General features: G+C 51.9%; 1 protein-coding gene across 4 annotated transcripts in view; it reads right to left on the reverse strand.

The window, feature by feature from the left end:
• The window catches only part of LOC118168094 (USP6 N-terminal-like protein), a 77,421-nt gene that overhangs the window by 24,431 nt on the left and 26,196 nt on the right, over positions 1 to 26,794 (reverse strand). For 2 of the 4 annotated variants that reach the window (XM_035328211.1, XM_035328214.1), the window contains one exon: positions 4,394 to 4,696. The gene's annotated coding sequence lies outside the window, so the exon portion shown is untranslated. Of the gene's footprint in view, positions 1 to 4,393; positions 4,697 to 16,253; positions 16,564 to 16,947; positions 17,225 to 26,794 lie in introns of those variants that run through there. The other 2 variants (XM_035328212.1, XM_035328213.1) reach the window with 2 other exon arrangements.

Consider the following 26,794-nt stretch of genomic DNA (forward strand, 5'->3'; position numbering starts at 1 on the left):
TTCACACAGCCGAAGAAAGCAGCCAGACCACATTTCTTTTGTCTTCAGCGTACGTGAAAGCCTCCCAGCAGCCAGAAGCCCCAGACTAATGCAAAGTAGCCCGTTTTGCATCTCCTGCCTGGAACATGCGTGCTTGTTTTCTTTCTGCTGCTCGTCAATCCAAATTTAGAAGACAACTCAAAAGCAGACAAGATGGTTGATGGCAATGGGACAAGGCGGAGCTGCGCTCGCTTTCGCTCGTCTGCCCATTCGTGCAGCCAGCACAGGGGGTGCCGGTGGACAAGGCCAGCTGCCACCCCCGAAACCCCCATGGAAGGGCCAGCAGTGACTGTTCAGTCTGAAGGAAACCAGAACAAACAGAAAATGCCACCACTCCCAGAAATGGCACCGGGGTAAGAGCTGGCTGCCTGGCTCCGAACCCCAACCAACAACACAGGTTCCATCAGCTACAGCCCGTACTTACCTCGCTTCTCCACTCACATACACCAGGCTTAGGACTTCTGTTTTTCCCCTAAATACACAACTCCAATGGCTTTCTCCAGCTGCTCAATTTTCTCCTGTGCGAACTGCATTTTCCCTTTGCTTTTTTTTTGGGTGACAATCCCACATTGTGGAGCAGCCATGAAGAGGAACGATAAGAACGCATTAACAGGGTACTAGATGATTTTGCTATGATACAAGCAACAGAAAGCCTCAAGCCACAGAATTTAACTAACAAACAGAGTTATCAAGTAGTTTCTTTTTAAAATAGTGAGTAGAAAAAAAAACAACAGTCTGCCATCTCCCACAAAACTGGGAGCTCCCAGTTTATGCTTTAAGGGATGAAGAACTATCCCCAGTAATAGTAAGCAAAAGAGATGCTTCGTGAAAATGTGTGTTACTGCCTACCCACACCAAATCCCTACCTAGCCCTGAGCAAATGCAAACTCTACACAAAAAATTGAGGTGTGGGATTTCAAGTGTTGACAGCAACATGAAGGTGTCTGCGTCAAAAACACAGGACTGTGTGCAAACACTATTATCTTTAAGTCAAGTTTACTCCCTAAGAAGTCACAGATTTTTTTTCCATAAAATCATTATCATATGTAATAGCAAATACTTAGGGAAAGTGGAGTATCTAAATCCATGCTCTGCATTCCTTGCCTTTAAAGTAGTCCTTGAAATTCCATGGCACTGCTGTACGGCAGCACCAGACTAACTAAGGGAAGCTGGCTTTCAGGAGAGCGAGCCCTGTCGCATCAGCCAGGAGGAGACTTCCACTGGAGCTCGCAGCCAGGAACGAGCTCAGCTCCAAGAGCCACTGACACGCACCAGGTGCCTGCTGTGCTCCTCAGCCACCTGCAACTTACCCCCCCCCCCCCCAAAAGCTGCCTCTCACAAACACCGTTTGCAGTCACCCTGCCTGGTTTGCTCCCTCTGTGTCAGTAGCTGCGGATGAAGCAGATGCTGCCACCTCTTTCCAGAGGGCTCCTCTCCTGAGGACACATCTGCAGCCCTCCGTTCACCTCCAGGTCCTCTTGCCCCACCGCTCGATGGATACAAGCAAGGAGAAGTCCCATTAAACTGCAGCGGGACAGGAGCCTTGCACACAGACCTGAATCCAGCAAAAATGGAAGAGGGGCAGGCTCTGGGTAGGGACAGGGGCACTGAAGACTTGGCTGGCGAGCCATGCACAGTGCAGGCAGCTGCGCCATCACCGTGTTTCGATGTGCCTCACAAGAAATGCACTTCAGCCATGGTTCAGGATTTGACGCCTCTGAGACCTTCTTGCAAAACAGTTTTGCTGTTGGGACCTGCCAGCAAGCAATTCCTAGCCTTTGAACAGAGAAGCTGCAGTGATGTTGTGCCAATCCAGTATTTTTCACACCAAGCGAGCTTGAAGCAAGCAGCACTTCACCCTGAACCCTCCGTTTCCAGCAGCAGTGTGAGAGCAGGCGCTGCCCCGTGTTTCCTGCGTGAGCTGAGCCCTGGTGTCAACCCTCCCTCCTTGGGCGCTGCTGAGCTCTTCAGCCTCCCAGCAGCCAAACCCCTCCTGAGCCACAGCTGCTGACTTCTCAGTTTTCTCTCGGCCTTCTTTCAAGGAAAATACAGGCTTTTTACACGTGCTGATTTTATACTGCCATGCTGCACCAGTGCAGGCTGTGCTCACTGTTGCCTTCACCCTTTTGCTGGACAGTAGGTCTGTTATAACCTGGCATAAGGGCTTGCCAGTGAGTCTCCTTTTCAGGAAGCATAGCATCACTCAACGTTGGACTAGACTCGCAGGTACTCTGCAAAGCAATTTTTCAATATTTTATCCTGCAGAGAAGCAGCCACTCTGCGCACTCGAGATTACAGCCTCTTGTGTTTTGGTTTCTTCTGTCTGCGCTGCGCCCACCAGTTACAGCAAATTAAAGGCAAGCACGACACAGGCACGCAGCCAAATTGCGAAATCTGGAGTTCCCTCCCCAAGCTGAGCCGTCCCAGCCGCCTGCACCCCTCCTGAGCACGCCGCATCCCCCCAGGGCAAAGCGCACAGACCCTGCACGCTTTCTGCGGCCGTTGTAGCACTTCTGTGCTGCCCAGCTGCACCCAAGCCCACGAGGACGGGGATGTTAAGGCTGGCTGCCTCTCCGAGCAGCACGTCCTGGCTAACTATTGCCCTGAAGAGGAAATGAGTTTGGGCTAAGGTGTGTTGGAGCCCTGAACGTGCCCAAATAACTACTAGAGACTGCCGTAAGGGAAAAAAAGTAGTAAATAAAGCAAGTTTTGACACTCCATACTTAAATAATGTGCTAGCTTGCATCAGACTGAAGCTACTGTGGAACAAAGTCACCAAGGTACATACTGACGACCACATCCACCACCATTGAAACTAAGCACATCTCTGTTCCTGTTTCACCTTCTATTTTAAAAGCACGTTTTAGCATACTTTAAACCTTTAGCTGCCTAAGGTACGAGCTGGTCCCTGCGATTTTCATGCAGGGAATGTACCTAAACGAGCTGAGCTCGAGCTGTTTGTCCCAGGACACCTGCTGGAGCTGAGCCCCCAGTGTCCCCAGGACGCAATGCCCCGGGGCACAGCAGCCACAGCTCGAGCAGCGGTGCGGCACTCGCGTGCCCTGCAGCGCCGTCCCACTGCCCCATGGAGGAGCAGCTCAGGAAGAAACAGGCTACAGAGCGCTAAAATCCCCCAGGAGGGTTAATTCAAGTGCACAGACAGGCACCTCAGCATGCTTCAGACCACTTGCAGCCAGCTGTAGGTGCTGAGGCAGCAAGCAGCAGGAGCCAACAGCCCTCCCTGGCTGGGGTGGCATGGCACGCCCCGGGCTGCGCCCCGAGCTCCTTGCTCAGCAGGACCCGGGTCCTTCTGCTCAACAACTGATGCTGACAACAGCAGATGTTGAGCTGTAGGACCTCTGCTCACAGCCATCTAGTGGTTTCACTAGAAATCCTAGGAGGGAGATTTCAACCCAAACGAACCTCCCCAGTCCCCTAACGATGGCTTTAGGAAGCCTCAAGCCAAAAAGTGGCACTCGGCTACAGGAGAGGAAAACAGACTTGCACTGACAGAGCGAATAACGGCTTCAGGAACGAAATTACTGCCAGGCAGAATGAACCAACATCCAGCAGATCCTGTCTGCACGTTTATTTCCTTGACTACGACAAACCCAAGAGCATGCAGACATGCTTTTTTTGTGTTTTGAATAGCATAAGGAGCACTAACTCAGCAATTCAGCTGGCTTAATGTTTCAGCTGTCTTGAGGGTCCTTGGAAATGACTGCCTACAGATCCCTTTCTGCATGGCAGACTTGTTACACAAAGCTCATACCAGTTTCTGTCCCAGTAAACTTGCACCATATCTGAATCATAGACTCAATGGTTAGAAAAGACCTCCAAGGTCATCTGGTCCAACCGTTCCCCTACCCCCAATGTCACCCACTAAACCATGTCCCCAAGCACCACGTCCAACCTTTCCCTGAACACACCACCTCCCTGGGCAACCCATCCCAGCGCCTGACTGCTCTTTCTGAGAAGAAATGTCTCCTCATGTCCAACCTGAACCTCCCCTGGCACCACTTGAGGCCATTCCCTCTACTCCTATCAATGAAATAGCTCCACACGTTGCACAACAGAGAAAGTTACAGCCATCCCTATATAAACACATCCACCTCCTTCAGCAGATGCACTTGTGGCAGCCAAGTGAGCCTCTGCAACAAGCTGCTTGATGCAACTAGCGAAGTCCCGAGAAGACCAGCAGGAAAACGCCCAGGACTACAACAGAACAGGCTGGCCAGCACAGGTCTCAATTTCTTGGCACAGCCACCAGCAGCACACAAGTGCTCTTGGAGTGATCCCTGGAGTCAGAAAGGAGCGTGGAAACGCGACCCGGTGCCCAGCAGCACGCCCTTACCTGAGCCTGGTATCAGGTGCCGAGATGCATCCGTTCAGCCAGAGTTGTGCTCTCCCCTTCGGGCATCTAACCGGCTGCAAGCCTTCCTTGCCCCAACCCGACGTCTCCACCACAGGGCGCGACGAATCCCAGCCGTCACGTGTTGCAAGCTGCACACCCGTTCCCTTGGCCTGGCTCACGCCACCCGGTCACTGCAGTTCCGTCCTCGGTGGCCCCGCAGTGCTGCAGCTCAGTGCCAGCAGCCGGGAGAAGAGGCACGCCAGGAGGCTCTCCGCACACGGGCTCGCTCTTGCCACGGAGTCACTGTGAAGGAAGCAAGGAGTCGGTGAGCTTTCCATCCCTGGCACACCTCAGAGCCCACGATGCTTCTGCACCAGCAGACACGCTACCTGAGGCTCAGCAAGCAGAGGATGCTCCGTGCCCTACCCCAGGGTTCAGTTTGTACGCAACACATCCAACCAGCTAAAAGCAATTCAAAGAACAGAGCCCAGCGTGAAGCTGTCGTTGTGACAGCCTCAAGAACTAGTATTCCTTCCAAATTTCAGCAGTGACATGGGAAAAAAAAAAAGAGACATGAAGGCTGTCAGCCTGCGCTCTGCGACGTGTGGGCACGTGCACATTGTGCATGTGACTTTGAGGACTGCTAGCACATCCCGTAGCTTTGGATGCAGAAGCCGAGCGGCGTTTCGGTTGGTGACAAGCCCTCCCAGAACAAAGCCGACGTGCTGCAGCAGACCAGCCTACGGAGCCCCGCAGCCACAGCTCCAGCACTGCCTCTGCTGCACCAGGATGGTCTGCAACGACTGCTGCAGGCAGTGCTTTATCAAGGCGACTGGAGAAAAAGCACTAACTTTTAGCAGAAGAAGGTTAAAGAAAAGGGGGGTGCGATTTTCCCCTCTTACACAAACTTTTAGTTCTCGTGTTAAGCAACCCACGGAAGTAACACGCTAACTGCACAAGTGTGAAACGAGACTTGGCTCCCAAGCGCGACGCTGCTGTTAGAAACAAGGGGGGAAGCGTGCGTGAGTGCCCACCAGAGGAAGCACGGCTCACTTCCACCTCGAGAAGCCGCTTCGGCAACATGGTCCCACCTGACCTCACTCAGGAGCACTCGTGAAGCACTTCAGTTGCCGTTCCTGTGCCATCGCCCCCCCAGCACAGCGCCTCAGAGCCCCCAGGGGCAGATGACTTCCCACATGTTCCTTGCTGAGGTGGGCCCCGTTAGCACGGAGTCACACTGCGGTACGCATACATTGCCCTTGAGTAACCCATAACGTGGCTTGCACACGTTGTAACGCAAATTGCTCACATTTTCCTGTCCCCCCAGGTTTACATCGGGTTTGCACAGCACAATGGAAAGCTGTGGGCACGAAGAGGATAATACTTCTCTGCAAGCATCGCCAGACTACAGCGACACGGTGAAACGCAAACACATGGGCCAAGCCTTTTCCTTACAGAAAGGCTTCAACGTGAGGCTGCGTTTCCACACTATCCACCCCCACCCAGGCTAACACCGTGCGTGGCAGTAAGTGCAGCCTCAGCCTCCTCCCCACCGTCCTCCTCGTGCTCCCAGCACTTACGTTCCGCTCTCATTTTCAGGCAAATGTGCTGCGGCGTGCCTTGGGGCTCAGGTGGAGGCTTTCCGACCAAGGGCTGAGGCAGGAGGGGAGAAGCAGGGAGGAGAAAGAGGGCTGGTAAGGAGACGGCTCTGACAGCGGCTCCTCCCTGCTCGCACTACAGCAGAGCAGCTTCGGTGCTTCTGCAAAGAACAACCGCTGCAACGCCAAAAGCCACAGCTTTAGATCTGAGCTAAAGCCCTCGAGCAGAACCGCGGGTCTGCAAGCAATTCTTTGGCAGCTTCTATTTTTAGACCTCGCAGGGAATAAAAAAAGTTTTAAACAACAAAAAACATCTAAACATTTGTTTTAGGCTCTTTCTGCTAGGAACTCATCTTCTGCAGACAACAATAAAGGAAGATGAATGATTTTTTTTAAAGCTTCACTATTTAAATGATTTCTACTTGACCTCACTAAAAAAAAAAAAAGAGAAGTAAACTGGGAAGTGCAAAAGTCCACATGCTGTTTTGGGAATTGAAGACTTATTTTCTCTCTACTCCACGTTCCCCCCTTCCTCCTTTCCAGTGTCTATAAAAAGGCAAGAAAGACAGAAAAAAACAACAGAACTCTTTTGGATGATGCACGGTGCTGGAAAGGAACAGTATAAACAGAGTTCAAGAACCGACTCCTCCTGGTTGCTTAAGACTGGGAGAGCAGCTTACATTTCTCTAAGAGCAAGCCAGGGGAAGACACGGCAACGATCGTTCTCCACTCCAGCGTGGAGCAGGCAGGACAAATCCGAGCGCTCCTTCCAAGCACGGAAGCACGGCTGGACCTCAGCATCCAGCTAGGCAAACTCCAAAGGGAGATTCAGCACCGGGATAAAATGACCTGGAGGCGGCTGCACGGCGAGCGCTGAGCGGCAAGACAACGCTTCAACCCCGCTGAACAGGGCAATAACAGCCCTCGGATGCTCTGGGAAGGATCTGCCAGACCGCAGGCTCTCCTCCCACAACACTGTACTCCATTCTTTCCAACCCGCACAGCAACACCACGGGACGCGCTGCTCTTCCTTTCACCATTCCTACGGCGATTTTTGCCTCCAAGACGCACAGGGCAACTTTGGGTGGGCTAAAAGCTGTTGCTGCATCTCCTTTTTTCAAGTCTTTTCTGCTTTTGGCTCGGGTACCACTGCCAGCTCCAGGCTACCCACACGTAACCAGCGTCTGATGCGAAGGGACGAGGGCACGCGTCCTGGCCAACAGTTCAGATTTCCCCCTTGGCACCACGAGAGCTGGAGAGGGCCCTTAGCAAAGGATATGGGAACAAGCAGGACACAGAAGCCAGTGACCGCGCTGCCGGCAGCCCGTGCTCTCCTTGGCACAGAGGGACTGCGCCGCTGTCAAACGCAAACAAGGAAATAACAAACGTCCCATTATGCAAAGGCACTGGGACAGCCAGTGAGACAAATAGGTAGGAAGTGAAAAATCCGCTAACAATGAGGTACAGCCTGCCTCTGGAAAACTCGCCCAAAATAGACGCTGAGGCTGATGGTTCCTAAGTTGCAGTTATCTAAATTCAGTTAGAGAGGGACTGTACTGACTGCGTGGGTCTCCCACCGCTCGCCAAAGCCCCTGGCTGCGCTCCGTTTTTATGGAGAATTGGCTTGAGCTGTTACCATGACCCAGACCAATGCCCGTGCTCCTAGGAAAATCAGTATTTTACGTGAGGTTCTCCCAGGACTGCCCTCCTTTCTTCGACCAGTGTAACGGGTTTAAGCAGGTGGCACAGCCTCCAAACCCGTCTGTACGTGGCAGCCCGTGTGAGGACGCTCCCTGACCATGACGCCGGCCGTTCCTTGGACTTCCACCACCTCCAAACAGCATCTCCAGATGCTAAAGCACTAACTGCTGTTAACTCTCCTACTACTGAAGCCCCAAGCAATCACATCAAGGAACAGACAACTTCAGGGAACCAAGAAGCGTCTGATCCAGCACTGGGAAGGCACTGAGAAAACGTCTCCCCAAGCTCTGCCATCTTTTACGACTTTGCAGTGCAGCATTAGGACACACAGCATTTGAAGGAGCATTAAAGCAATCTTTTTTTAATTACAACATAACCTTTCCCTTCCTTTCTGTAGATAATTCCTAAAATTACCCGAACTGAATGCTGGCAGGAATTTCTGCTATTTGGTGCAACAGCACCGCTTTACATAAACAAGAAAACGTAATGGTTATGTTCCCTCGGAGGAAAGCGTTCACTCAAGAAGCCTCCCCTCTTCCCTTTGTGGAAAACATGTTTATAAAATCTGACTGGAGGGCAGACTCACGGCACACGCAGTACTAGCAGCAGCCTGGAGCTTACGAAACAGCGAGGATCGGGTAGGACATGCTTGTTAAAGGCAGCTCACCAGCTTAGGAGTCGATGTAAAAATAAAGCCAGTTGTTTTTTTTTATGGTGTTGAAATCAACATCTGGGTAATTTGGTCAGGGCTGCATGATACTGCTTGCAGTTCCCAAGGCGTTTGGCTGTTAGCACCTCACCACGGTTGACACGGAGCGCGGGGCTGATGCTAAAAATGGATCCGCTGAGCCCACGCGACGAGGGGCGGCCACGCGACTCTCCAGCCACGGCAAAGGAAAGGGTGCTGATACTCAGAAGTCAAAAACGTTACTGCAATATTAGTTAAATGCAAGAAAACGATGCTCGGGGGAGCGATGAGCAGGCAGCCAGGTAGGCTGGTAAGCGTGGAAGAGGATGCAGACTCCGGCCGCTAGCAAAACCCCACTGCGTGTACCGCAGGGCTCCAGCCCCAGGCGATCAGCAGCAGCTGAACCACCGCTCCCAAAACCAAGGTCTGAGCCCACGGCCCCATCGCTGCTCTGGGGTGCCACTGCTCCCTGGGGACTTCCTAATTATTTCCTAACTAGCATTTAATCATCCTTGAAGGGCTCAGCAAAGGTGCTTCAGACCGTGCTGCTGCAGAGGCTGCGCTCTGGGTCTGCAGAGCGATGATAGCGCTGCCCTGAGGCAGCGATACGGGGACACTTGCTGGGGACAGGGACAACTGCAAGAGCCAGGGACTGACGGCACTCTGCTGGTCCAGGACACGTGGGAGAACTCAGAGTGCTTGCCAGGGGACACCAAGCAGCATTGGAGATTCACATGGGATTGTACCAGCGTGTCCAAGCACTCCTTACAAGGGTAAAATGCCAAAACCCTTACGTCCTTCCAACCCTACACCTCACAGTTGGGACTCGAGGGTCTTTGCAGACCCCTTCCAGCCAAGGTATTCTGTATTCTGCATTTCTTTACCAAGTCATGGCACACATGACCAAGTCACAACAAGCCCCCACCACCCCTACCTCTCCTTGCAGGCCATCCCAACCCAGCACAAACCAGCAGTTCAGGCTTGCCAGCCCAGCTTCTTCCCCACACTTGGTTTTGAAACCTCCTGTGACGATCACGGCAGGGACGGGGCAGGAATTCGTCTCGGTTTCTGGGGAAAGAGCCCTACCCATGAGCTCAGTGCCTGGCCCCGCACCCAGCAGGAGGGGGGGCTGAGGACGGCCCCTGGGCAAGCATCCATGGGCAAAGCCGTTGGGAAGCGCCAGGAATTTCGCCAGCACCTTGCCCGAGTTCCACAGCACCTGGGGACGCAGCCATTTCCAATATGAATAACACAAGCGGGATAAAAGCGAGGGAGAGGGGACCACAGCAAACTTCACCTTTTAATAGTGATGTTTGAGAAGGGTTGGTCCAGTGAAAGCTGGAGCTTGTGTGGGGTAAGTGACAACACACACACAAGAACTGTGCTGCAAGGCTGCTCCCCTGCTCACTTCTGGCAGTTTATCCACACGGCGTTTCTATTAGAGAAAATTTTAAAAAATCTGGCCCATGGAAAATATGCAGGAGTCCGTGGATTGTGAGACAGCAGCAGGGCCCTGCCCTGACGGCAGGAAGAAAGCGCAAGGAGCTCCCACCACTGGCTAGGGCGAGACTGTCCTGAAATTGCTTTTTGTGTGCTTTTGTCCTGAATTGCAGTGCTTTTGTGCAGGTGGTGTTCTGCCCTGGAAGCAAATGAAAACAGATCAAGCATCACCTGGGGGTTCACAAGGACAGCGAGAAGCAGACGCAGTCTGACTTCTCTGAAGAAGTGTTCAGCTGAAGAAAAATGAGTTCGGATTTGAACTTGAAAAAGCACTTTAAAAATAAGTGCATCGAACCCAGGAGAAGCAACAAGTAGACACTTCACTTAAAGCATGTCCGTTAATTTGGTTAATTGCTACAAGGAACCAGGATGATGACTTTCCACCGGGGTTTGGGCAATCTTTATACTGCAGGGTCTGAAAGTGGGAGGGCTGAACGCCTCCTGCCTGAAGAGCCGCTGGACTTGGCACTCTGCAAGATCGCTCCGAAAAGGCAGTTTGTCAAGAAACATGCACCAGAGAACAGCAGGGGTGTGTTTTGATAAGGAAAGGAGCAAAGAAGTGGCTTTTATTCTTTCCTGAAGTAAAGAGCAGGGCCACTACAGAGTAAGATTCGCACTGGGGTTAGAACATGACTGCAGGCCCTGAAATAACACTTCAAAATCAAAAACCATGGAGAATGTGCAAGTTATTTTTAACAAACATCAAGCCACTAGCAGGAAGAACTTTTCCAGAGAGCAAATGGGAGCCTGGTTACTTGTCATCACCACTGTCAGCCTAGCAGAGGAGCCTGCGTTAGAGCGCGCACAGCCCCTAAAGCACAGCCACTGCAGCCTTGTCCTGGCTAAGTACAGGACAAGAGGAGCTCATCTGCCTGGTCCCAGCATCTTGACACCACGACTACTCCCCAGAAGCAGAAAGCAAGCTAAAACTCCTCCACTGTACAAAACAGCTGCTGATAAGCCGGAGCAGCCTTCATTTTTCCTGTACCAACGTCAGTCTTTGCTCACATCAGGATCAAGGAAGGAAGTGCTCCAATAAAGGTGTTAAACATCGGTTTCTCGTCGCTGTTTCTTGTACAAACTTTCCCAATTCTTTGATATCTGCAAGATCAAAGTTCACTATTGCAGAATGCTCTGCACCACTGCCTATTTGTAGCAGTTGTGAGTGCCACGGGCTCACCCATCCCCATGCGTGCCAGGACTTGGATTCTCACCACAGCTCCCTGGTCGCTACTCCCCCGTCACTCAGTCCAGGAGCAGAAATACCCCAAACTCCACCTGGGAGGGCACGCAAGCACCAGGGCCAGCACACGCCAGCCTAGCAGCACTGCAGGGACCTCAGTCCAGAACCACAGGGCTGCAGGAAGCTGCGTGGTGGCGTTCAGGCTTTGCACCTCCTGCCTCCAGCCCACAGAGCATCCCAAAACTTCACCCCGGCAGCCCCAGGAGCGCCCAGGCTTGCACTGGCACCACTTGGCAGAGCACCATACGTGCAGGCACCTGTGGCAGCACAGCAGTGCAGGTAGCAGTGCAATACTCAGCACTGTGATGAAAGCCACAGCACTCGTGCAACACACAGGACAGCTTTTCTACTGCTAGCCTACAAAGCAGCCATGAGAGATGCTCGCATTTCAAACAACCGAAGGCAAACGTACCTCTTCAGCTCAGGTTCTCTCCATTTCTGCTCTTTTTCCTTCGGCACCTGCTTCTGACAGATACTCGGCTGCAGCTGAACACAAGCAGCGCCTTTCCCAGGTGCTGCTCTAAGCATCTTTTCCTTACAGACATTACCCCTTGGATCCTGATCTGTGATCCTCTGCGCTCAATCTCTTTTGCAGCACCGAAGCCTGTGATGCACTAAAGCTATGACACGTTTCTCCCACTTCCTTCCATTGACAGAAAACAAAAGCACACGCTGTTGCTCAACAAGATCACAAAAATATTTGCTTTTCCAGATTGTTTCCCCCCCCCTCCTCATTCTGCGAGGGCTGTCGGTAGAATCCCAGCCTGAACTCCCTCCCAGCTAACAGCAGCAGTGGGGGATTTGGGAGCGAGGTGGCCCTCAGCTGGTACAGCCTGCACTGCCTGCCCGTCCCACCGGGACCACACGTACCATCAGGAACCAAACCCTGCTACAAGAGACCATTTCCGGACAATATTCTGCCCACTCAAGTTCCAAGCACCAGCAGTTTCTCTGTTCTTTACCATGCGCTGTGCTTCCTTCCTGCCAGACCCCTTATCGCCATACCTCACCCCAACGCCACCAGGATGAAGCCACCAGGATGGAGCCGCTGCCGCTGGTCTTTTACTCAGCGACCATAGAAATGCACTAAGCCCACAGTGATGCTGCCAGTGAGCGATTCAGAATTAAACATGGGTGTCACATGAAAACTTAGGCCCTGGTGCCAAGCTTACAGCTCCCAAAAAAGCACTGAATGCATTAACATGCACAGTCACTTTTTATTTATAATATTATTTTTTTAAGCAACCAGAGTATCATGTTTAAGGTCCCAACACTGAAAAGGGGAACAAAAGTGTGAGTGTTACTTAGGACATGAAATACTCAGCTATCGCTGCCCAACCTTGCAAAGTCTTCAGTGATACCTGCCCACAATGCTATCACATCATCAAGCTGCAGAAAGTGTGCTCAGTGTGTTGGGGAGCAGCTACTTGGGTTTTTTTTCCTGACTAAAGGCTGGACCAATGTCCGAGCGCGGTCTCAATACCTTCAGTGTGCTCTGCTGCCGTTTCTAGCAGCTCTGAGATCAGCTTCACGCACGCCTGTGGGCATTAAAAATGCACCACAGCATGAAAGCACTTGTTGCAAACAAACAAAAAAAAGAAAGCCTTGGCTCAGGGAATGGTACCTTAATTTAATTTACTGCCCATCAGCAGAAAATCCTCATCACTGATTTGGGTGCTGAGAAAAAATAAAATATAAACAATTAACCACTTAAACACCATTCTCATCCCTTCCCCAGGCTCAGCCTAAGCCAGACACAGCTCCAGCCCTACTGCTAGGTGCTGCAGCCAGGAGGGACCCCGACCCAAACCTGTGTGAGACAGCGCTGTGACTGTCCCATCCCCAAGAGATGGGATGCCAGCACGGAAAGCGAGCCTGACACACTGACCTGAACCATTTCAGCTGCATGGAGAAGGATGGAGCAGTCTACAGCAGTCAGCTATAGACCAAACTGTCACACAGACACCTGAAGTTTAGATTGTCATTCATTACGGCCCGCTTCCTCTAGGATGCTTCACCACAGCATCCGTCAGCATGTCGTTCCACTGTCTAGTACCTTTTACACTTCTTGTCCAAATTCAGCTTTTTGAGAGAGGCTGAGAGCTCACAAATCACAGCCTAAACTGCTTTTAAGAAGCAGGCGATGGCAATCTTACAGCTGTTGCAGCCAACCCTCTGCCTTGGAAAGGTCCCTTGAGTGCATCCAAGATGCACCCTATTCTAAAACCGTACCCTCTTCAACAACAAAAATCTATCACTGGACACACACCCCTACCAGAAATAGGCTGCTACACCCTCTTCTCCCCCCAGCAACACGTCTTTGGCTGAAAAAAAGCTACTGCAATTACAAATACTTACAAGAAAATGTTATAAAAGGGTACTGAGAGAAGGTCATAACAGAACAACTTGAATAGCTGCAGCTAAAAATACCCAATCCCCACACCCATTCTACAGAGCAAACATTATCAGATGTTACTTCCCAATGTTAAAAACAGGCTTGTTTCTTTGTTAATTACCGTGGTATCGAGAACACTGGATTTTCTTACCAGGGAACACAAAGCTACCTTAGAAAAAATACTTCTTTTGCTGCCTCCAAGATCTCATTTTCTAGGCAACCTATTAGGTTGCTCAGATAGCTGAGATGCTAGCTGAGTCTGGGTCCTGTAAATCTGTATTTTCACACAGCCACCGGATGGCTGAGGTGGGAAGAGAGCTCTGGGCCCATCTGGTCCCAGCCCTGCTCCAGCAGGGCCACCCAGAGCAGGGTGCCCAGGCCCACGTCCAGGTGGCTTTTGGAGATCCCCAAGGAGGAGCCCCCAGAGCCTCTGGGCAGCCTGTGCCAGGGCTCCAGCACCCGCACAGCACAGCCGTGCTGCCTGGGGTTTCGAGGGAACCCCTCGTGCCCCACTTTGGGCCTGCTGCCACTGGTCCTGGCGCTGGGCACCACTGACAGGAGCCTGGCTCTGTCCCTTCAGGTACTGAAGGACGCCGATGAGCTCCCCTGAGCCACCTCTTCCCCAGGCCAAGCAGGCCCAGCTCCCCCAGCCTCTCCTCACAGGAGGGGAGCTCCAGGCCCTTGGCCACCTCGCAGCCCTGCATTGGGCCATTTCCAGTAGAATCATTGGGTTGGAGAACACCTCCAGGATCACCTGCTCCAACCGTTCCCCTACCCCCAATGTCACCCACTAAACCATGTCCCCAAGCACCACGTCCAACCTTTCCCTGAACACCCCCAGGGACGGTGACTCCACCACCTCCCTGGGCAACCCATCCCAGTGCCTGACTGCTCTTTCTGAGAAGAAATGTCTCCTCATGTCCAACCTGAACCTCCCCTGGCGCCACTTGAGGCCATTCCCTCTAGTCCTATCTCTGGTTATCTGCAAGAAGAGGCTTCTCTCTCATACTGGAGGGCAGAGACCCGGGAGCCCAGAATTTTCTACTAACATGACCTAGTGTTGCAAAATAACTTTCTAAAGACAGCAGAGCATTCTAGTCATCCATACCGAGGTGCAGAACACTTGTGCCATGCAGATTTATTTTTATTATTATTTTTATAGCTCAGGGCATCGAGTTGGAGAAGATGGGAAGAAAATCACGTTGACCAGTGGAACAGCAGCGGTGCAGAGCAGGCATGGGCACATGCGGGTTTGGAATGGGCCTGCTCCTCTGACCAAGAGCCTGGGTCCGACAGGGCACTGGGAAACCTTTGTTATGGGCAGGCTGCACTGGTGGCTCAGCCTGCTGCCCCCAGTATCCCCAGCCCTGAAGTGGTCGCTGAGGTTTAGGAGACACCAAGAGCCACACCGCGCTCCTCTCTGTGAGCATTACCCCAGAAAGGTGCGGGTCGTGCCATGCCCATCAGGTGCAGCGTGTACATGATTTACCCGGTGGCAGGTATTTGTTAACAAGCACTGCACATGTTCGTCAGCTCCTTCTGCAACTGTTCATCAGCTCCACTTGTTTCACAGGGCCGCTATGGTGCTATGCCGCAGATACACTGCCTAAATAATAAACACATTTTTCTGACACTTTAAGACATATTTTTAACACGGAAGCATCAGCCTTATCCCTTCAGAGACAAGCAGTCCTGGCTGATGGCTTTATTGTACCCCACACACAGAAACCCCAGGGGCTCCGAGCACACCCCACCTGCACCCCAAAGGCCCTTTTGAAAACACATCTAAGCACCAATGCCAGAGCTGCTCAAAAGGCAGCACACACCAAAAAGCACCACCTGCCATAGCAGAACAGACCAGGACAGGTAATAAAGACTATGCTTACAAAGGACCAATAAACTATGTAAATCAGACTCTCAGGTTTGCAAAACTACCAGGTCAAGTAGAATGATCGTGATGCCAGCTAAGTGCATCACAACTGGGAGTTCTGTACCATTACAACACTGAAATGGTCTCTGGGTTGAAGAAATACCTGGGAATTCCTGCAGGCAGGTGAGGAGAAGCCTGTGCTACCGTACAGCAATAATGAAACAAAGCCAGCATGCACAAGGATGCTTTTTCACCCAAAGATGTAAATGAAGCCCAGTGGTAACCTCTGCCTGGAGACCTTGTTTAGGTCACTTTCTTACCTTTGAACATAGCAGGTACTGTGCAGAGGAAGGATGGAAAAGCAGCTTAAAAGGTAGGCACGTGGAGTAAAGAAGACACTTGTTTTGCTGAAGGATGAGAAACAAGTGATGGCAGAAAAAAAAATGGCAGTAATCTTATGCTAACCCGAACGCTCCACAAATACAGGCCTTGCCCCCCATTTCAAAACTCTCATTACAAATGCCAAAAAAAAGCAAAGCTAAAAATCTGCCACCTTTGGTGTCCAACCTCACCCGTTCCCTCTGCCCCAAGCCACACGGCGCACCTACCACCTGCCGCAGGCACTTCCAGCACTCCTGGTTGCCTCTCGAGATGTTCATGCCTGCCTTCAAGCTGAGACACGTGGGTTTGTCTGCCCACTGCCATGTTTCCAGACAAGCACCTTGTTTCCCTGCTTCTTCCTTCCCTTTGGGAGACGCATCCATAAACCTGCCCTTTTTGCCTCAAGGCCAGCGAGGAGACACTCAGGAGCAGAGCCTGGGTGGCTGCTGCCCACAGCAGCACAAGAACACATTGAAGGACTAACCTGGAAAGCACTGAGCAGTACAACCATGGCTACGGTTTCACGACCTTTAAAAACTTCCTTCAGATGTACCAGCCAGAGACCGGGGTGAGATGAGAGCGACCCACACCACCTGCTGTAGGACCTCCCGGTGCTCTCTTTGGGAGATGGGAGCCCCAGTTCTGGCGCAGGACCCCGCTCTCAGGCCACCGAGCAGGTCCACAGAGACGTCCTCGCAAGCACACAGCTCCACAGCCACTACCTCTTCCTCTGCGCACGCAGCTCGGACAAACTTGGAGAACTTGCCCACATGATGTCATCACTGGGCTGGCGTCTAAATAAAGGAAGCTTTTTATAGAATTTCCCACTGACAGACTTAATCCGGTAAGCCCCGATAGCCAAGGCTTCGTCGAGCGGAAGGAAGGAAAAGGGAAAAACAATAACCACCCCATCTTTGGGGCCGGGGCAGGTGGGTGGCGTCTCGGGAAAGAAACCAAAACAAACCCAGATTTACTTCCCAATACCTGCGTGTGGGAGAAGAGGCACAGGTATGGATATATTAAGGGAGCTCTTTGTGGACGCAGCCTGTCAATAGCAGCTTGGCCTAGTCCTGCACCGGCACAGGGAAGAGAAGGATGCAGATGAAGAACGAGGAGAGGAAAAAAAAACTAAGCTTAAAGTTTAAAAACTAAGTTTAAAGATGGAGGATAAAACATACTTTCACGTCAGAGAGGTTTTCCAGCTTCACATTCACGTGGCAGTTACTGTGCTTCCTAGAAGCACACTGGGGTTTTCTGCTCATTCAGAAGGCCCTCTGCTGCAAACACTTCAACTTCACGTCACCAGCAAGCAGCACTTTCTGGAAGCTCTCAAAAAATACTAACGAAAGCAAAACCAGCCAGCAGTTCAGGCGAGTTCACGCAAGCGTGCGTGCCTTCCTCTTCTTCGTAACTCTCCATCACTTCAGCAGTTCCCCTTCATCCCTCCGCTCCTCGCATCTTCGGCCGGGCATCCACACCAGGAGCAGTTGCGATAGCCAAGTGACTCATGCTGCAGCAATGTGGGTGGGAACGGCTCCCATGCCCGGTTCCTGAGGACACAGCCTTTTATGGTGTTTTCACAGTGGAAGTCGTGGCACTTCGCTTTTTGTCTTACACCAGCCTGAGAGAGCAGAGCTCACGCTCCCCATGCTCCAGGAGCAAAATGAGGAGCCTGTGCATGTTACAAGTGAGCCAACAGCGGTCTCCACGGACTTCTGCACCTGCAGGATCTTCCTACGGTCCTGCAGGACCATCGGAGGCTGTCACCTGCTCCACGGGGCAGCACCACAGCTCCATCGGCAGGCTCTTGCCACGCAGCGAGCCGTCACGCAGCCCCACCCAGCTCCAGACCAGGCATAAGAGCAGCACAAGGACGCAAGTTATTCTGTGGATGCCTTAATTGCCGCAGCCCAATTTTTTAAGGATTAATTTCCTACATCCCCAGAGCTATGCCAGCCTCTGGCAATGCACTAATGACCTCTTCTGTATCTCCAGTGACAAGCCACCGGACACGAGGAAGCACACGCTGTGCCTGCCCTCGATGGGCTGCCAGCATACGAGAAGCAGACGGGACTGCCAGCAGCTGCCAAAGGCAACCAAGTCCCATCTGTCCATCCCTCGGGGCGAGCCACAACCGAGGATCGAGCTCTCTCTACTTAGCCAGCAAGTAGGAAATTAACTCCTTAGTCTTTGGGAGAAGCACCATGGCAGAAGTGCTGCCCTCCAGGCCCGGAGACCACAGCACGCACAACTTGAACCTGGCAAGGTAACAAAGCCTGCTCAGCTGTGCTATTTCAAAGCTGGTGGCCACAGATTAAAAGATCATCCCAAAACATTACCCTGCATGGCTTGAAACAGGATTCTAGCTGTAAGTGTGCAGCAGGTCACTGTGCAGGACAGCTCTCCGCTCTCCTTTTCACATGAAGCATTATCTGCTCTAGAAAAGAAGGACATGAAAGTTTCTGCCTCTTCACACATCCTCAGTCAGAGCTCCCACGAGCAGCAGATTTTAGTCCTTTCACAGCTGTTAAATTCAAGAAGAAACTAAATTATAGCCTTCACATGCACAAAAACTCTAGCAGAAAAGCAATCAGGACTCCAGTCATCAGCCCTCCTGACGCAAAGCACTGACATTAAAAATCTCTTTTCCCTCCTTAAATCCCAGGGAGCTCTGGAAGCAGTCACCTTACCGGTCGGAGCAGATGACCTGCAGGCCGCCCCGCAGCCAGATTTCACCAGGGGCATTGCGCTGGGAAGATGCAGAGGAACGCTGCTCCGGAGCGAGGTCTCGGGTACACCAGACAAAGCGGAGGGGAAGTCTGGGGGAGGTACGCTCCAGCGAGCGCTACACAGCCAGCTACGTACCTTGGAGGCCGGCCAGGAAGGCAAAGCCTCTAAACGGCAGCAGAACTCGCAACAAACCCCTCCAGCCTTAAACACGAGTTAAAAGAGCCTTGGCTGATTCGGCGCGGCGCCCTCGGCACGGCAACCCGCGGCATTTGCCAACTGCAGCGCTAAGAAATGCCCCGGCGCCAGGCTTTGGGGCCGGCGCGCAGCACGCCCTCGCCCACGCGAGCAGTTCCCCTGAGATCCTCTGAACACGAGCACGCTTCTGCCCCTCGCTGCCCAAATCCGGGAGGCATTTTTTGAACTTGCACGTGGCCGGCGGACGCTGCCATTCGTAACGCTTCTCGCTAGGGATGGTTCCTCCTCCTGTAACCGAGCGAGCCATCTCGCAGCTGCTGCCTTTAACCCCTCCGAGGGGACAGACACTGCTCCCCAGATGGACCCAGACAGAGGGTTTTTTTTCCCCTCTTCGAGTAGATGAAATACGTTTCCAAGTTTAGGGAGTCTTCCTGCTGGTAGGTAATGGGTAAAGATCGCAGAATTAAATTTCAGAAAAAGGATCACGTGCAAGGCTCCATCCTGTTCAAAGGAACACAATGAATTTCCTGTAGCCTTCGGTGGCTACACACAAAAGCAAAGCCTTGCCACAGGGATCGCATCGTGCCCAATTACCACCCCAGCTTACTTCTAAGCCCTGCAGAGCCAGCTCAGGCCCAGCAAAGCGAGATGAACTGCCCTGCCTCTTTGCTCGTGGAGCTACTAACTACTCCCAGCGGTGGCTGTGTTAAGAGGTAAGGCAAGCTACTCGACTTTCATTACCCTTTATTTGGGCAGGCATTATCAAATCTGATTGTAAAAATAAAATCAATAAGAACCACAAACACAGAACAGCAGTAAAGAAAACAAGCCAAAACCTCTCACAGACAGAAAACGGGTACATCCCAGACTGGTCTCAGGTTCAGGTCTCCCACAGCAAGCAGATAGATGTCTCTGCATTAATCCTCCTGCCCTCCAGAAGGCATCCCTGCCCTTCACACCCCCAGGAGGGGCAGGGCAAAGAGACAAGCACCCGCTGGCCCCGCCACGCTTGACAGGTGCCACTGTGATGTGGGCGTGCTGGCAGACCCCCCAGCCCCTGCCCCCTGGCCCTGTTGTGCACTACACCTGCTTTTAACATCATTTTGATACCCTCACCCACAAACAAGCACACTTTCCCAGCCAGTGGGTTCCTTTGCAAACCTAAAAGCCTCAGACACCGAATCCTATAGAGCAAAACCCTTCCTTAATGCAGAAATTGGGCTGGGACGTGCGGAGCAACCTCGGCTTCAACACATCCGGACTTGCTGCTGGTTGCATCTCGGAAAGGAACACATTCAGCCTCCTGTTACTTGCAGCACGCTCCTGGGCCCCCCGGCAGCCTTCCTCCCCCTACCAAAACTCTTCCCTCCTCTGTGAGCAGGCTGCGAGGCAGATGTGCCACTCCGGAGGGACTGCAAGAGCCCAGGCAGGGGCTTACCAGGGCGGCTGGCTGGAGGACACAGCCCTGGCTCCATCGAAATTAAGTGGAATGTTGTTAACAAACATACAATGAAACTCAGATTTTGACTGGTCTGCACAACAGGGAGAGAAAAGAACGTTTGCTCAAAGGCTGCGATTCTCTGAAACTCCCAGCCTGGTTCCTCAGGAGTTGCTGTGTCTATTTTTCCCTTCTCTCTCCCAGACCTGCAGACAGGTTCAGGCCCACAGCACCACCTGCGCCGGGCACTTCTCAAACCAAGCTGCATCATTAGGAAGGAGCGTGCTGTAACGACCACAGGAACCTGTGCAAGGGAGGGAAAAAAAAGAAAATCCAACGAAGTGCCTCCTTCACCGGATCTGCAGACAGAGCACTCCTCCCAGCAGAACCAAAATCGTTTAAGGAACACCAACAAGGGCCTTCCAGCAAGAGATGCAGGCAGCAGCCCCCGAGGCAGCCTTCAGAGCCCCGTAAGATGGGGAGGAAGCTCTTCGCCAGCATCCCTGGCGCACGAGGAGCGAGGCACGGGACCGTGGCACAATTGGTGCTTCGAGCAAGCACCGCAGGGTGTGGGGAAAAAATGGAGAGAATCGTCCCACCGCAGGCAGGCTGAACGGGTTGTTGCCTCCATCGTGCCTTTGCAGCCTCACAGCCTTTGCCTGGCACCATGCAGCCTCCTCAGCCGGTGCCGGCACTAATGGCCTGTCATTAATTACCAAGTGCCACTTGGCAATTAATCCCGGGAGCCTGCACACCGAGCGAGCCCAGGCAGACTCACCTCATCCAGAGCCGCCAGCAGGCGGATCCGCTCGGCTGGAGCCGCTCTGCGAATCACCCGGAGACTGGAAGCTTTAGAAACGTCGCAAAATAAATAAAACAAACCTCGGCAGGGCAGGCTCCCCCCAACAACTAATTTTCCCCCCCTGTGGAACGCGGCACGGGGAGAGGCGGCGTGAGTCAACCCACTTTGGCAGCACGTCTAGCCAGGAAGGGCAGGACGTGTCGCCACGCCGGCACACCGGGAACACCCTCCAGACCGCGCTGTTTACCCTGCAGAAGCCAATGCAGGCCCGACACAAAGCCTACGAGTGCATTTTAGCCTCAGAAGTCATCCGAAACAGGTCCGCTCTCCCCTCCCACTCCATAAATCCAACCCAAATTGGGTCAGCTCCGAACAATAAATGAATGACATTCATTTAAGCCTCTGATGCAGTGCTGACATAATCCACGTCCTTTCATTTTCCTTTGCACTGCAAGTGCTAAAGATGCTTTTGTACAACCCCTGAAGTGCTTCATTTAAAAGCCATGGTAACTAGGGCATTGCCTTCAGCTACTCTTGAGAAAAAGCCATTCCCCTTTCCCCTCAACAGGCTCTTGGAAGGCTTGTGGGCAGACAGAAAAGCACTGCCCGATTCAGACTGCTCAACCACGGTGGCCAGAATTGGGTTGCAGTTGGGCATCACTCACAAGGCGATGAGGGTGAGCTCAGCCCCGCAGAAAGCTGGGGGACACTCATCTCCACGGCATGACAACGCGGCAGATGGAGACAGAGAACTCCTCCTGGGTCCTGCAGCTGAGGAACACCCAGAAGTCCCACTCCGAGGCACCACGTTTGACAGCCCAGCTGCTGCATTAGATAGGCAAATCATCCGACTTGCTCTGAAAACTGCAGTGCTGCTAGACAAACTCTGCCCTTTTCGGAGCAAATTGTTCCGTTCCAGTATCGTAGCGCGGCAAGCAGCTAAGCAGCACTCTTATCTTTACGCTGCAGTAAAAGTTGAAGGGGTTTTGGTGGGTTTTTTCTTGCTAGTCACAGCTCTGAGGTGTTAAAATCGCTTCTGTACTTCAGAATTTGGAAGTTTGTCTGCTGGCACCGTTGTCCTCCTTTCTGAAATGGAAACATTCAGACGTGTGGGCACAGATCGGACGGAAAGAACAGGGCCACTAAAAAAGGCCATTAAATGGGAAAAACCTAAGTGAAGAGGCCCACTCAAAAAAGGGACGTTTGTCTAAGATGGAAGGCCTGCTGTTTGTTTTTCTTTAAAAAGGAAACATTCATAGCTCTGCGCTCATTAAAGAAGTCATACAGCAACAGAAAGCCTAACAGCTTAAACGTGACCTAATGGCTGCACTCTCCCTTGTATGACATTTTAACAGACTTTTTTCCAAATTCCACTACTTACTGCTATGGAGCCACATTCCAAGATTTTAAAGGTTTTAAAAATAGAAGGTCTTTAATCCCAACGTCTGCAAAAATACCCTAAAAAAAAAAAAAAAAAAGGAGAAGCATGAAAAACAAAGTCTATCCTGTTAGGTAGGCTGTGCCACAAACGATGCCCAAAAAGACACTGTGTGCTTGTCCGTAGGAAGCTGGGCCAGATTCAGCCTGGCGCGATGCAGCACTGTTGCAGAGGATGCGAGGCATGCTCCTGTTTACACACGGTGTGTTTTGAGCCACTGCAAATTGATTTGGAGTCAGAATTTACGCCTGGTTGATGGAGATGCAAGCTCGTTGGAAGACAGGCAGCTTAATGCCTGGCCTTAAAGACGACCTTTGCAAATGGGGAAATTGAGGCATGTAATACTTAGCTGATTCCCCATATGACCAGATGAAATGAAGTCTCACCTTCGCAGCAGAGACATCACAGAATCATAGTATACAAAGGCTTGGGTTGGAAGGGACCTTAAAGATCATTTAATTCCAGCCCCCTGCCACAGGCAGGATGCTACCCACCAGACCAGGCTGCCCAAAGCCCCATCCAACCTGGCCTTGAGCACCTCCAGTGCTGGGGCATCCACAGCTTCTGTGGGCAGCCTGTGCCAGTGCCTCACCACCCTTACAGTGAAGGATTTCCTCCTAACATCTAACCTAAACCTACCCTCTTTTATTTAAGACTAAAACATCGCTGAGCACTGGAGCTTCCAGCAACCGCAGAGCACTGGGCAGCAGATCAGGCACGCCATGAAGGTCACTGCACTCACCTGTGATCCCAAACACAGCGGCTGACAGCCCCACTGTTCGTTAGTGCCCTTGCAGCCTAACATCCAAAGCTGGTTACTGGTGCAGGCAAATTTTCTGCAGGACGCTCTCTAGGGCCAGCCTGGGGTTTCCTTGCCATGGCTGCTCCATCCAGCTTTTCCACGGGCAGGAAAGCAAGGCATGGCTCCAGCAGAGGAGGTAAGGGCAGAGCATTTCACCTCCCAGTAACTGACCAGAGCAACTGCTGGGTTCTGGGTTTTTCCACTTGGAAGTAAATATATTTTCTCCAGCTAACAAATCACCATCTTTCCTAAGACAGACTGTTGTGGTCAGAGAAGGGAAAAGGGTGAACTAAGGACACGCTGATCACTTAACTCTGAATTCCCTGACTCCACTGCTCCTGCCACTATCCAGCATTAATTTTCAGCAGAAGGAAACTTATAGAGGAAAACAAAACAATTTGGGAAATTCTCACAACGCGGTCCGCTTCACAACAGCCCGTCAGAGTGACTGCAGTTATTTTCATTGATTTTTTATGAAAGAGCTGCACACTTGGAAGGCCAAGCACCCAAGTTCAAGCAAACACCACGGTGATCCTAAAGTGTTAACCATGCAGCTTGAGGTGACCCCGCTGAACATGCAGCGTTCAGGGCTGGTTAAGAACCTGTTGCCAAAGGAGATAAACCTCTTCAACATAGAGGTTTGCAGTTCCTTATACTGAGTGAGGAAAGATAATGCAGGCTTAGAGGTACCAGAGTGCCACTGGACAGGACTGCACAGCCTGGCAGCTGTGCAAGGGTCTGCAGAGCCAGGTACCAGCACCCTCCCATCCTGGGAGAAAGGCAAAGACCGAAGGTGTTCAGAGTTTGAATTATTGCGCTCTCATCTCTAAATACATGGGAGTGATGTTAGAAAGGGCCTTACACTTCTGTAAGCAACAAAGAAAAGGAGCCAGCATCACAAGGGGCTTGCCACTGCAACATGCCTACGGCAAGCAGGTACTTGGTGTTGCTTTTATAGTCTCAAGAAAAAGTAACAGCGAAGCACTTTCCTTCATATGAACATTACAGAAGAAAGCTTAAAAAAAATGAAAAAGCTCCAGACCCTGAAATCAGCCTAGCACATCTCTACGCTACTAGAGTTTTGAATGCAGAACTCTATGATGGGAATGCCCAGGCTGCTCAGACTTGCCATCAGCAGCCATCACTAACCAGTAGCACATCTCTTCAGCCTGACCACGAGGAGCATGTGGAGAAACCCCGGCTCACCCCCCAGCTCTCCCACTGCACGCAGGGAAGCCAGGAAGAGTTTGCTCACAGGCAAGTTTACAAATGTTTCAGCAACTGCCTCCTCCTTTGAGCAAGCTGCCCAAAAGCTTCCCCGAAGCTGGGCCCCCTGCCACGTTCCCCGGCTGCCCTCACTAATGAGATGTCTGTTTGTAAACACGCGCTGTGACAGACACTCTGGCAAGCAGGTCCGTACCACGCTCAGCACAACTGCAGATGCTCGCTGCTCCCAACCTGCGAGGAGACTCCTCCGTCCCCGCACCCAGCGCCTGCCTCCAGCACCGAGCCTGTGTGCACGCTGCTGCCGCCGAGCACTGCGGGTACCACTCCCCTTACTTTTTTTCCCCCACGGGTCAAACATCTTTTTTAATGAAGTCTTCACAGCTGGCTCAGAATACCACCAGGAGCACGGCCTGCTCCAAGATCAGACGCATCAGGCTTCTGATTTTGGAGGTCTGCTGGGTAATTTTCTTTAGAACCTAACATCTGTGATCTTCGGTCCATGCTCTCCACTCCTCCCTGAAGGGGAAGGACAGGGCCGTGGCAAAACTCAACCTGAACAGCAAAGCTGTGGCTTTGCGTTGACACAAGGTTCTTCAAAGAACACAAGAGTGAAGGAAGCTCCTTCCATTTGGTGCAGGAGATGGAGAAGTCCATAGTGACCTTGGTTTAACACACACCTCTGCAGCAGGAAGCTCTGCTGTGGCACAGGGGTAGGAACAGCAACGGGGCGTCCTCTAGCTTTGTACTGAGGCTTTTACGCTACTTGATGCCTTGAAATCAAAGCTCGGGCCTTCCCAAGACCACGTGTGCAGCAGCCCCAGAGATCTGTGGCTCAGGAGGTCTTCCCCGTGGTAGCCCCTGTTGCAAGGAGTGATGCTGCAATGCCCTGTGCCTGTCCTCAGGAGGAGAAAACCACCCAAACACACTGCAGCGCTCAATCCAGGTGGGAGAGGAGGAAGAAGCAGATGTTGGAAGATGGGCAGCAGCGAGCCAGGAGGGAAACTGATCTGCTAGCCAAGCAGAAAATACAGAAGACGCTACTAACCCCTACTCGTGCAACACCTTTTGGCTGTTCCTGGGCTCCCTGGCAGTACTATTTCACTGAGGGAGCTCACCAAGAGTAGCTGCACACCTTCAGCCAGAGGTTTAGCATCTCACAGCTGAAAGACCACCAAAGATGCTTCCCCAAAGACTTAAAGACACACAAAAGAGCCAGCAGCACAAGGGTAAGAGAAGAAAATGCTGTGTAACAGCAATGCTTTCATTCTACGTAGCAGAGCATCGGGAGCACAGCTAACGGCAGCCTGCTTTGCTGGTTATTCCTGAAGTAACATCCCGTTAACTTTACCTGGTTCTGGTCTCAGGTAAGGCACAGATCCTGCATGTGCAGTGAATAAAGGAACCTGTGAGGACGTGTTATTTAGCTTTTTCACTGCTTGCTGTGTTCTGTACCAAGAAGCCCCCTGCCAGGAGTTGTAGATATACATCTAGCTGCTGAAAACACCGAGCGCTTCTCTGCTAGCGACCAAGATGTCCCAAACCATCTGGTTTTAGCAAAGAGCTCTCAAAAATAAACCACAAGGGCTATCGCAAAAACAGGTTAGGCTTTCAACTTTGCAAGATGAGCATAAAACCACCGGAAATACAACCTGCCCCGTCACCCAAAATGCCAGTAAGCTTCCCTAGACACATACACCACCTCTGTATTTTGCAGACACGGACACTGCGCTCACCTATCAGCACTCTCATGCCTAGACAACAATTTATCAACTCAAATAGTGCTTAGTTTCTCCCCTCCCCCCCCCCCATCTTGTCACAGATAAAGCCCCTTCTCACAGTACTATGGTAACTGTGGATCTTACTGCTTAAATCATCTCAGCTTCAACTGGAGGCCCTTCTGGGTGACACCAGAGCTATTTTCCAGCACTTCTGTTTCTAGCACCAGTCCACAGAAGACAAGGAAGGGGGAGAGCTTACAAGACCTCATTGGAAAGAGAAACCAAGGCACAGGGAAAACCAGTCAGCCAGTTCCTACTCTATGCATCTCCAGTCCTCCCAGCAAGGATCAGCACTGGGAAAACACGAGGCTTGGCACAGTGGAGATCTGAGCCTACTCCCTCTGCCAGGCCCATCAAGCAAGAGCTCTCATTACCCACAGAAACTGGCTCAGCTTTCCCTTTGCCTCCAAAGCCATCATTAAATAATGCCTCAGTATGCACAGAGCAGGAACCTGTGGACAAGCAAAGAAAATCTTTGCTGAGGAAAGACCAGAGAGCCCCCCAGAACTGTCCTCCCCACGCACCACAGTAAATAATTACGCTGCCAGAAAGCACAGTGTGTATTGCAGAGGCTGACAGCTCTCCGGGCTTCCCTTCCCCCTCTGACAGCCCACA

The sequence above is a fragment of the Oxyura jamaicensis genome, chromosome 5 (assembly GCF_011077185.1).
Source record: "Oxyura jamaicensis isolate SHBP4307 breed ruddy duck chromosome 5, BPBGC_Ojam_1.0, whole genome shotgun sequence".
NCBI lineage: Eukaryota > Metazoa > Chordata > Aves > Anseriformes > Anatidae > Oxyura > Oxyura jamaicensis.